General features: G+C 41.3%; 1 pseudogene; it reads right to left on the reverse strand.

Moving 5' to 3' along the window:
* Positions 1-10,230: 10,230 nt before the first annotated feature.
* LOC123038901 (uncharacterized) lies at positions 10,231-12,403 on the reverse strand (annotated as a pseudogene).
* Positions 12,404-12,535: the final 132 nt, after the last annotated feature.

Below are 12,535 nucleotides of genomic sequence, written 5' to 3' on the forward strand. Positions count from 1 at the left end.
ATGTATTTATAGTCAGTGAGAATTATATGTGCGGGCAAAACCTTGTGTGCACATGAAAAAAAATTAGCTTCTCGGTTTCGCCGCGTGTGAAGAAATCAATCTGCTATTTTTCCATTCATTGATCGAGGGGATTTAAGAGTTTTGTTATGTCATCGTACGCCAGACAAAAGCCCATGAGTTATTCAATCTACTCTTCCTTTCAATCATTTCAATTGAGGGGATTTTAAGGTATGATGTTTCTACATATTTTAGGAAACATGAACACTTTTTTAAATCCTGAACATTTTTTTAAAATTATGTACACTTTCAAAAAAAACGAATAAAACATGAAAGGGAACATCTTTTAAAATTCAAAAACATTTTATGAAAACACCAACATTTTTATGAAAACATGAACATTATTTCCATTTGTGAACATTTTCTAAAACGGGAACATGTGTTGAAAATTCATAAGATTTTTAGAAAATGTGTATCTTTTATACATGAACATTATTTCTAATATTGAAAATTTCACTAAAACATGAATATTTTTCAAAGTTGGAGCATTTTTTTAAATGCAATTTTAATTTTTAGAATTCTCTAATAATTCTGAAAAACAATAAAAAATTAAAAAATGTGCAAGTTTTTGCAAGTTCCGACTATTTTTCAAAATAGCAACAAAATTTTGGAATTCTGAACATTTCCTAAAAAAATTATTTATTTATGATTTTTTAAATAAATTCTAAACTAAAAATAAAAATATAAGTAATACACATAAAAAATGAAAATGGGCCAGCCCATTGTTGGTCGTTCTGTGCGAAACTTTGACAATTTCTCGCCATGTGCGGAAAATAGAATGTCCTAGCGGCCTGGTTAGAAAATTAGGTGGGCTGGCTTTGCTGGGCCACAGCGCTCGGGCCACGTACAGAAATTAATTTTCTAGCCGACAAGCGCATAAGAATTTAGTACCACCTCAGGTAGAAAAAAATTCCTTTCTCAAAAAAAAGGTAGAAAAAAATTCTTTCAGGTGGCGAACGGATGAAAAAATTGGCGAAATACACCTTGTTTTATTAGTGTGTACTCCTTTTTCAGGTGGCGAACATATATATATCAATTAGTATTAATATTAGTAGGTACTCCCTCTGTACAGGCTAGCATATTTTATGACCTCATACAAATTAATGTTATGTAATATTGTTTCCCTGTTGAAATATTTATTTTATAAATATTTACTTGATTCTATTATAAAAAGTGGAGCCATATGCAACTATGTTGTTCATTAATCTACACTATTATACATTGGACTGATGAACAACATTGGTATATAAATGCATCTTTTAATTTTTCGAGATTAAGGTCAGATATATCTTGTATTTATTTATTTTTTGTTAGTGAGAGGCCAGGGACGAAAGGAAAACAAATAGAAGCCTTCATTCTGTCTTAGCTTACCGTAATTAGATGAACCAAGGAAATGCTGGAATTATGACTATGGTAGAAACGAGTTTGACAGCGAATTATCCCGTTTGAACTGACTTCCCATCAGAAAATACTTGTGAAGTAGCCGAGGAGTTAGAGCCTAAGTGCAGACCTACTTTCTTTTCTCCATGTAAAACCCATCCGTTGCTACAATATGTCCACAAATTAGATGTCTCAAATTACATTTTTCCACGTACGTTGGAATATATTAATCGATGCCAAACAAACAATTCTTTTTGTAGGTAAAAAGAAAGTAACTTGAATTATAGGTGCACAATTAGTAAGCCTATCATCTAGTTCTTCTGTTACACATCTGACTTTTCATAACCCGTGCAGCGCACATGCTAACTTTTGTAAAACAGAGAAGTAGTTAATTAACTAAAACTCCATATGGTTTCAAATCTGTCAAAATAAATGAATGTTTTTTTAATGTGGGTTACATATGTTTTGAAGACAATTACATGCATTCCAGTGGTACTAACTTGACTGGAAAATCTTTCACTGACATGAAGACATTAATTCTGCAGCGTATGGACACGTACACAGGCGCACGACATTTCTGGGACCAAGCTACGGGGAGGTCGTTTTCAAAAACCAAATTTCTACAGCGTGTCAAATTTTGAAAATTCTTGTGAACAATCACACACACACATATTACATATGTGCGAAAATTCGTAACCATATACTTTCACAAGTGGCGTACAGAAAAAAAAGGCAAAACGTATTTCTAAGATGGGCCGACTTTTTTTGTTGTTGGGTGGGATTTTTGTTTTTTGTACACCCTACAAACCGCAAAAACAATCAAATTATTTTTCACACGTTCGTGCGGAAAACATATATGTCTCCATGGAACTTTATTCTTTTTTTTTTGAAACTTTGAAATATGACTTTTGATTTATTTTTCTAAATATCGTTCTCTCTGGAGCTCGAGCGCCATTGGCATTTTCCGCAGGTACACATGCGTACTTGGAGCACGTCCACTCTAGCATTTGTTCATCTCTCCTCTGTAGTTCTGTTCCTATAGGCTGCCGGGACTCTTGTTAACCAAAACCTTCCATGGAGATAGTCTGCACGCTTGTTCATGTGCGTACCCGATACAATCAGTTACGACGTTCGCTTGGCCTGCTGCGCTCTAACTCTTTTCCTCTCGGCTCGCATGCGCGAGAGGTTCTTCTGGCTAGGCTCCAACTGGACGTCTCCATCGGATCTGGAACTGCATGTCCTACTGCTCTGAGGAGAATGCCCACGGCAACTAATGCGCTGAGGCAACCACCACGCCGCCGCTGACGTGGCATAGATGGAGTAGGAGAAAAGGCGGAACAAGCTGGAAGGATGGTGAAGGCTGTGCCCTGGAACTCCATGCCTGCCGCTGCTAGTAGTGGTTAACGTATCTAGATTTAAAACGCTGAGCAACACGCATATAGACATCCAATCCCACTTATTCATAGTGAATCTGAAAATCAATCAAATAGGATCGGTGCAGGTTCCCTTTTCTATTGTGCAGTCTACATTGTCTACAGCCACGATGGCATATTGTTAGAGGACGGTGCCATGGCGATGTTAGATGGAGTAGTTAAGCGCAGCCTCGTGCTCGCATTGGCTTGAGATTTTGGTTTTCCTTGGCCGTGTGGGACTCTAGAAAATTAAAACTCGAACCCTTGTTTCTCCTTGTTAGAGCGGGACTCTAGTAGACAAATAAAAGGGAGCAGTTTTTCGTAGCTGGGGCTACGCGGTACCCTCTATCTCAGCCTTTCATTCACACCCATATTTTATTGAGATATGTGCACACAACACTTGGCTCTGGATGCTTAATTCTTAATCTTCTGCAAAAGTCTACGAATTTCTAAATCTGGGCAGGCCTTGTTAGGCCACTGTTCACCACATGAATTGACGTGCGCCTACCGCTGTCTTGACCCACTCACCTCCTCATTATATTACTTTTGCTTTGACTCTTATCCTTCAAGGCACCCATGTAGCAAACGAGCACGATCCAGATGGTCAGCGCTTTGTTAACCCCATCTCATTTGCTCCATCTTAATAATCATTTGATCCAGATGGCCTTCGTTTTTTAGACTAATCACTCTGTGGCTGCTGTGATAATACTGTGCTAGCACACATCTCGATACCGCGACCAACGGCACAGATAAGGGGCACCGCGTAGGACGAGCTATAAAGAAACTTTGTGCAAATAAAAACACCGTGGACCTTTTCTTTTCCTTGTTAGAGTGGGATTGTCGACAAATAAAATTCCGTGGACCCTTTTAGATCTTGACCGTACAATTGAGGTGATACGGTTACTTTTAGGCGTCTTTCTAGAATTAACATGGTAACTCGTATGGTGCCTCCAATTAGTAAATACTAGATCGGGATCGCGCCAGGGCGCGAGGGTGCCGGTCCAAGCATTTTGCCGAAGCACGTAACAATATGTCAGTAGAAACCCACATATAGCATTTGCACTTATACATGTTAACAGTAAAGTAAAGAAACATTCAATTGTGATCAAAGTAAAACACAATGTAGCACAAGATCAACATTAGTTATAAGGCAGGATCAAAGCTCGATGCATTCATACGACCACAAAAGATAGTCATTCAACATGAAGTTCGATACCAAAAGTGAGAACACATAAGAGGAGGTAATAAGAACAGGAACATAATAAAAAGAGCCAAATATGGAGCCATAACCACTAAGCATACTAATAAGTGGCGTAATCCATCTGCCTTGTCACTGTACTTCACGGGGACCGCCTCACACAAACCCTTTGCACAAATATATTAAAACATGATAGTATAAGAAAGGGCTAATGAGAGATACACAGAGTGAGAGACATGAGATCCTCACAGTAGCACCAAAATGTTCAGAGACTTGCAGCTCCGGCTTGCCGCTCAGCCGGCAGACACGACACCGAGCTCTCACCACATCAACGTTTCTTTTGTATGTTGTATGGAGCAACAGAAAAAAGGAGATCAGAACTGTGTATATATGGACATCTATGAGAGAGTGGAACCTGGGATGCATTACCTGAGCGCACGTGCAACGCGATTACAATGACCGCACACCATGGTGACCCCAATGGAGCAGCGGCTTGAGCAGCGACTTGCGCTCCTGACGCCAACGGCGACGACGCCCATCATCGTGGTCATGCTCGACATCACACACATGAACGAGCAAGGGTTATGCTGTGTCCGTGCTCCCGCTGGACGATGACGCCAATTACGCCGCCTCAGGCGCTGACTGGGATGTGGCACTGAAGAGGTGGCTGGGCATGGAGGTATCTTCCCAGTGGAGACACTAGTAGAAAAACACCAATTAGTCCCGGTTCGTAAGGGCCTTTAGTCCCGGTTCATGAACCGGGACTAATGGGTCGTTACAAATACCCCCACCCATTAGTCCCGGTTCAAACACGAACTGGGACAGATGTGCCTCCACATGACCGGTCCACCGAGCCTAGTCAGGGGGGCCTTTGGTCCCGGTTGGTGGCACCAACCGGGACCAAAAGTCCATGTTTTTTTTACAAAAGTGGCTGCTTTAGGGATTTTGGGGTTATTTTTAGGTTGTTATTAGCTAGCTAATAGAGAGAAGTGTCCTCTCTTATATCTTCGTCCTTGGTTTATCAACGCTGCTGCTATGTTCATTTCACCCGCTGATATAACATGCTCATGCATGCTCGCATCATACATCATCATATATAATAACAAGTCCTACTAATCATGCATCATCATACAACTTCTACTCATTATTAATAATAAGTCATACGATCATCATCCTCATAGTCATCGAACCCAACCCTACGTAATTGTTCTTAGCACATGATCATCAGTATCAGGTAGGACCTAAACACCCTTAAGATAAAATAGCATAAAACAATATAGACCCTGACTCTCCATTATGAAGAATGGCGATCATCCTGTCTCCGATTCTTGCCCTTCGCTGCTTTTTGCTTCCAAGAAGCTCCTTACGACTGTCCATACATTTTTTCCATTCTTTGATTGTTATGTCTCCACTTCTTTGAGAAACACGGTATGGACAGTTGAGATTCGTAGGACGACCTGGTTGTATGTTCAAAACATGAAGGCTACCATGCGTATACATCAGATGAGGCACACAATCATTCGGGATTATCTGTTGAAAAACATAATAATAACTTCATAGTTAGCAATGATGTACTAGTTTTAGAAGTGTGCAAAAAGATGCACGGATGTTGTAATAGTAAAAAATAATCTTACCAGGGTATCTCCATGGTAGTTACCGTAATTCAACACGTGCACTAGTGGCACGTATTGACCATAATGTTGAGGAGTTTGATTGTAGATATTGTAATTCTCAAGATCTGTACAAAATGCGACCAGATGATTTTTCTCCTGATAAGTTAATTCGGAGCCTTCGGTGTAGTAGGTTCTGTCTACCATCTTCCGCACATTCTTTGAAGAATGAAAATAAGCTGTCAATGGAGATAAGTTGTCAACTATTTTGAAATAAACAATATAAATTACTTAATAACTATGTTAAGCTCACATGAAGAAGAATTGGAGGTGTATCCACAAGGACCCAAATCGAAGATCTCTCTTGCTCGATTGTAGGATCATCAAGATCCATGGTGACAAGCATACCCTCATCAAGACCATACATCTTGCAAAGTGCTTCCCAATTTTTGTAACAAAAATGGGTTACACTCTGAGCATTGTACAGCCTTACTTGAAAATCCACATCATGATGGGTACTTAGGATAATTTTTTTGGTTTCAAAACTTTCATGGTCTTCAAAACCCATCCTCTCCAAGACATAGCGTCTTGCAAAGCATGGGATAAACTAGTCGAATTGGAAAAGATGAAAAATATTCTCATGATTAAAATAGTCGAATTGTCATGATTAAATTAAATAGTTGAAGTCATGAATAAATATCGTCGGTTGCGTACTGTATGAACATCGAAGGTCTCCTCGAGCTTAATGCTGAAGCGACGATCTTCGTCCAGCTCAATGAACCTGTCGCAGATACCTCGGTCGTCGTGGTACCAGTCGCACTCCCCCGGGCGGTTTTCGTCGTCCGAGTACGACATTTTCGGCCTATGTTCATAATTCAAATATTAAACTAGATTATTAATCACGGGTTGACTATCGGTGATGTACGTAGCTCCTCCTTTCATTTTCGAGTGCATTATTACACCAAATTGTCTAGCGAACGGGAATGAAGGAGAACTTATCCAATATGAACATTCAATAAGCAAAACCAAATTATAAAATAAGCAAAACCAAATTATAAAATAAAGTAGTATTCAAATTAGCATGCATTCAATAAGTATAAGCAAAAGAACATCATCTCTTGGTGTCCGTACATCGTCGAATATTATCACTAATATAGCATCACTAATACAACTAGAACCGTAGCGCCCGACGGGTATCGACGCGGGCGGTAGACATCCAAAGATAAGGAACCATCACAGGATCATAGCTCCAGTGAGATCCCTGAAGAACCTGTCAGGTATTGTCGAACCTGCCCTCCAATGCAACCATGTAGCGACGGACGTGCTCGTCCTCCCCACTGACACGGTGACGTACCACCTCCGCGGTGTCCGGAAGCCTCGGCACCGTCACTGGCCAACGCGACCGCCACCAAACAAGGATCGGATCAACAATGGGCTGCCTCCTCACCAACCTACGTCCCCCAAAAGTTAGCACCTCCCAATACCAGCCTGGCGGAGCCCAGTCCCGAACATGGCCCTGATCAAGCAACCCTCCACCGCCGAGTCGACGGCGACGAGGATGCGGGATAGGCATCGCCGACGTCGATGCGGGAACTACTTCTATATATAGTTAAATAAAGTAGTTTTATTAATTAAATCAACTATCTAGTTCAACTACTAATTAAGCACTTACTATAAATAAATAAAGTACTACTTACTAAAAACAAACTACTTCTATATATAGTAAAATAAATTAGTTTATTAAATCAACTAGCTAGTTCAACTATATATATATATGAAGTACTTATTAAAAATATGAACTACATATTAATTACACAATCTAAATTACACAATATGAACTACATATCTAAATTACACCACATCTAATCTAAAAAAAGGATCTACACATCTAATCTAACAAAAAATGTACTAACAAAAAAAATCTAACATAATATGAACAAATTAATTACACAATCTAAATTACACAATATGAACTACATATCTAAATTACTACAAATCTAATCTAACAAAAAAATCTATAAACTATACAAAAAAAACTAAAAAAATCTAACAAAAATAAAAGAAAGTTGCTCACGGCCGTCGACGGCGACGGCGACAACGACGGCGAGGTGCAGCAGGGTGGGCGGCGACGGCGAGGTGCGGCAGGGCGGGCGGCGACGTCGGGGCGGGGCGGCAGGGCAGGCGGCGACGACAGCGGGGCGGGGCGCGGCGACGTACGACGTCGGGGCGGCAGGGCGGGCGGCGACGACAGCGGGGCGGGGCGGCGACGTACGGCGTCGGGGCGGCAGGGCGGGCGGCGACGCCGTCAGGGCGGGGCGGTGACGGCGAGATGGCGGCAGGGGACGGCGCGCGGCGTCGGGAGAGATCGAAGTCGGGGCGGGGCGGTAGTGCTACTTATATAGCAAAGGCTTTGGTCCCGGTTGGTGCCACAAACCGTAACCAATGCACCTCTTTTGTCCCGGTTTGAGCCACCAATCGGGACCAAAGGCCTCTTTTCGGCAGACCAAAGGGCGGGAAACGAAGACCTTTGGTCCCGGTTGGTGGCTCGAACCGGGACAAAAGAGGGGCATTGGTCCCGGTTGGTGCCACCAACCGGTACCAAAGAGGGGCATTGGTACCGGTTGTTGCCACAAACCGGGACCAATGGACCCGTTTAATTTTTTATTTTCTGCAGCTGTTTTTTAGTTGATTCTTTCTGCAGCTATTTTTTTAGTCCCACCTCGCCAAGCGAGAGGCACTCGCAGCTCTTTATAAGCCCTGAGTGCAGAGACGATGAAGAAGAGGCTCAATGCTCACCTGCACGTTGGTTAGCTTCAAGCCTTGAGGAATAAGGTAGACTGCACAGAGCTATGTGCAGTGCAGTTGACACTATTCCAAAAGGCTTGAAGCAAATTAACGAGCATTGCGCCTTTTTTTATTTTTAATGACTTATTACAACTCAGAAATAAAAATAAAAAATAAATATAGAAGAAAAGAAAAAAACTATATAAAAAACTACTCAGAAATAAATAGAAGCAAAAATAGTTGTGATTAAGTTTACTAAAAAAATGAGCATAGATGCTCATTTTTAATGACTTATTACAATTCAGAAATAAATAGAAGAAAAAATAGTTGTGATTAACTTTACTAAAAAATGAGCATAGATGCTTATTTTTAATGACTTATTACAACTCAGAAATAAAAAGAAAAGAATAAATATAGCAGAAAAGAAAAAAACTATATAAAAAACTACTCAGAAATGAGCATAGATGCGCTTATAGGAAAAATTTAACCTAAACTCATAATAAATTTCTACTAACTTCAGAGAAATTCGGTATGAATTTAGGTTAAATTCCCTGTATAAGGGCATCTATTTTCATTTTGAGAGGAGCTCAACAAGGAAGAGAGGGAGGGGCTTATAAACCGGTCTGATCCCCTTCGGTTGGCGAGGTGGGACTAAACTGTGACCGCAACGATGACCAACCCTTTAGTCCCGGTTGGTGGCATGAACCGGGACTAAAGGGCAGCCTTTGGTCCCGGTTCATGCCACCAACCGGGACCAATGGTGGTGGGCCAGGAGCGAGGACCATTCGTCCCGGTTCGTCCCTCCAACCGGGACCAATGGCCCACGTGGCCCGGCCGGCCCCCGGGGCTCACGAACCGGGTCCAATGCCCCCATTGGTCCCGGTTCTGGTTTGAACCGGGACTAATGGGCTGGACCGGCCTGGACCATTGGCCCCTTTTCTACTAGTGAGAGCTCCCAATCAGAAACACAACAAGCAAAGAATCAGAAAAAAAACTAAACAAAATAATTAAGAGTAAAACACCAATTCCTCATATAATAAGAAACTGGAAATTGGGAGCCGACTGGATAACCAAATTAATCTAGCAACCAATAATGACATTTTGGTTTGAAGAACTACAATCACAATAAGCATAGACCCTCAATGCTCTTTTCTAATCAACCATGTGACCTATCTAGCATGTGATTACATGGCTAAGCAAGGACAATAATAAGCAGAACTGGGAACCGACTGGATAACCTTTTGACTCGAAGAACGACAACCACAATAAGCAGAATTATGGGTAAGGCGCGCTCCGCTGCGCCGGTTATAGTTGCATTCTGCATCAACTATGCATGCTAAGCTCAACCCCAAAAACCTGTCTTCCAGGCTGTAGCTCGGAGTTTGTAGCTTTAAATAAACTGCAGGACAAAGCTCCAATTGTTATGCTAGTTCTCTTCTGGATTTATGGTGAAGAATTGGTAGCCAACATGTATGGATGTTCGGGCAAATATGTAACATGGATAATAATGTGTCTTGGTGTGTTTGAATAATAGTTCTCTCTCCTACTTTGTGATAAAATACAACGGACAATTTTGTAGCTTGCAGTTTGTAGGAAATGAAAGCTTTCTCTTTGCATCTAAGATTACTTAAATTATCTATATCCAATTTGTAGTTGTCAAACTGACTACAGGCATAAGGATTAAAAATAGTTACCTCTCCTTTTGACAGAAACAAAATTGATCCCATTGTCATCATCACAAATGAACAGGTACATACACATATCTGTACAAAATATTTCAATAATTGACTCAAATCTGTAGAAGCAAATAAGAGAAATGATCTCAGGAAGATATAGTCAGAACCCAGAGAGATAGTCAGACATTAGCTCTACAAACTAAGCTTAGAAGCAAGTATGAACTAACACCGATATTGGCCTAAATTGTACAGAATAAAATAGATAAATTATAACACAGTTGAGATAAATTATACATGTCTTTAACATAGCAGAACAAATATATGTGCCAAAAAAATACTCATATATTATATCAGCTTAGCAGGCAAGTCGCGTGATTGATAGGCCTGATATTGAATCATCAGATAGTAAATGTCTACTGATTTAAACTTTAACAAGCAACAAACAATGCCCAAAAAGTTTAGATAAAACACAAGGGTTTCGATGTCGGCATGATTAAAGTTAAGCCACCAATCCACGCACGCCACGCTACTCTTGAAATGCATTAGCTACGAGCACAACCATAGTTATTTAGACCCACTTTTCTAAAGCATTTGTTGGAATTACCTCTACCATAGACTGAAATATACCTGAATCAGATGACCATTGTTGTCCATTTCAAGGACAACTGTATCAGCCTCATCAAGCGTTGCTCCATACAATCCGCTCCTCTTGGTCACACATTTATCCTATCGTTGGTGGGAATCTAGTGACAAAGGAAAAATGGTATATCTTAGAATGAACCTGTCGTGAGTACATCGATACCAAGATTACAACACTTGACCATGAGAACTCACCTCAGGATCATAAGTTGAAGAGCCGGTGAGTGGTACTACTTTCCCTTGATTTTCATGAAAAACAATAAATGTGTCGAACACCCCCTTTGGGTCCATTGTGTGGAAAGCTCTGACTGAATCATTACCATCAAGAGAGTAAATACAATTCTCACATACAATGGATGGTTTCCGTGAAGGAATCTTCAAGTTTCTGTTGAAGTCAAAACATATATGGTAATCTTACTATGAGGACATCATGATGCAAGTAAACGCCTAAGATAGTGGAATCCTAATATTGTTTACTTGGGGGATTATTCACCGGTGTCATCTTCTCCGAGCACAACGGCTCGAAGGACAGTCTCCAGCATTCTACTGGAGTGATATCTCAATGCAAATTCCTTCTCGGAAAGAATCCAATATGTGCACTAACAATATAACCCCTTAGAAATGCTCGAACCTCGGAGGCAAAACAAAATAAATGTCCACGAATTAAGTCCACCTGCTGATATTTATCGATAGTGAACATGTTGGTCTCTTTGATTTGTACTCCACCCACTCTAGTCCAGGATCCTCCTTATCAGCAAATATTATTCCAGACAAAGCCTGCTTGATATGCAACCTGCAAGACACAATTGCAGCTACATCATTCAGGGATCAGGATCCAAGGATACAATCCAAAGCCTCCCTAGAAAAACTCCCTAAGATAAATAACCAAGGTAAGACTAATAAAAACAAATCAAGAGTAACACCATCTAAACAACTACTGACTGCCCCTTCCCCTCTCCTTCTGAAGCTCCAATCCAACACAAACAAATCCAGCCCTTGGGAATCTCAGTATGATTCACAGAACACCCATGGCAGGTACACATTGTCCACTACATTTCCATCCAAGCCAAAGCACCATCCTCAACTCAGGTAGAAAATTTCAAAAAACACAAGGCCGTGCACAACCCATCTCATCCTCTCTGCCTGACAGGCCTCAATCAAACATCTAAGAACTGCAACTATGACATGCATAATCTCTAGAGCTAAGCAGCCATGTAATTAATCCTCAACCCAAAGAACTAAAGCAAGAACCAACCCAGACCAATAGATAAATACTTTTGACTAATCCATCGAGTAATCCTCAAGACAAACACCTAAAACAGGAGTAACCCAAACTAATAGACATGCCAATGAAGTAGTTTTGAATGACAGAATCCAACAGCAGCAACATACAAAGGATACAACAGAGGCGACAGCATCAGTAGCAGCATCCTAAAAAGCTACAGATAATCAAATCTACAGCAGCAAGAGCGCACAAATGTCAACCTACAGCGGCAGTAGCAACACATCTCTCGCTATGGATGGATGAATAGTAACATCAAGCAGTGTAGGGAGCAATTTGTAGGCAGTAGCAGCAACACACCTTGCTTCTCTGGGACGCCACGGACAGAGGAGCAGCAGCCAGCCTAAAAAGCTTGGGGACGCCATGACCTCATCCAGCACTGGGCTTGGGGGGAGGGGGGGGGGGAGGAGGAGTCCCGAGGTACGGCGATGGTGGACACCGGATCCGGCACCACCGAGGGAGAGACGTCCGAGCAGCTGCTGCTGCGGCAACCTCCG

This window comes from Triticum aestivum, chromosome 2B, assembly GCF_018294505.1.
Source record: "Triticum aestivum cultivar Chinese Spring chromosome 2B, IWGSC CS RefSeq v2.1, whole genome shotgun sequence".
In the NCBI taxonomy this organism is placed as follows: domain Eukaryota; kingdom Viridiplantae; phylum Streptophyta; class Magnoliopsida; order Poales; family Poaceae; genus Triticum; species Triticum aestivum.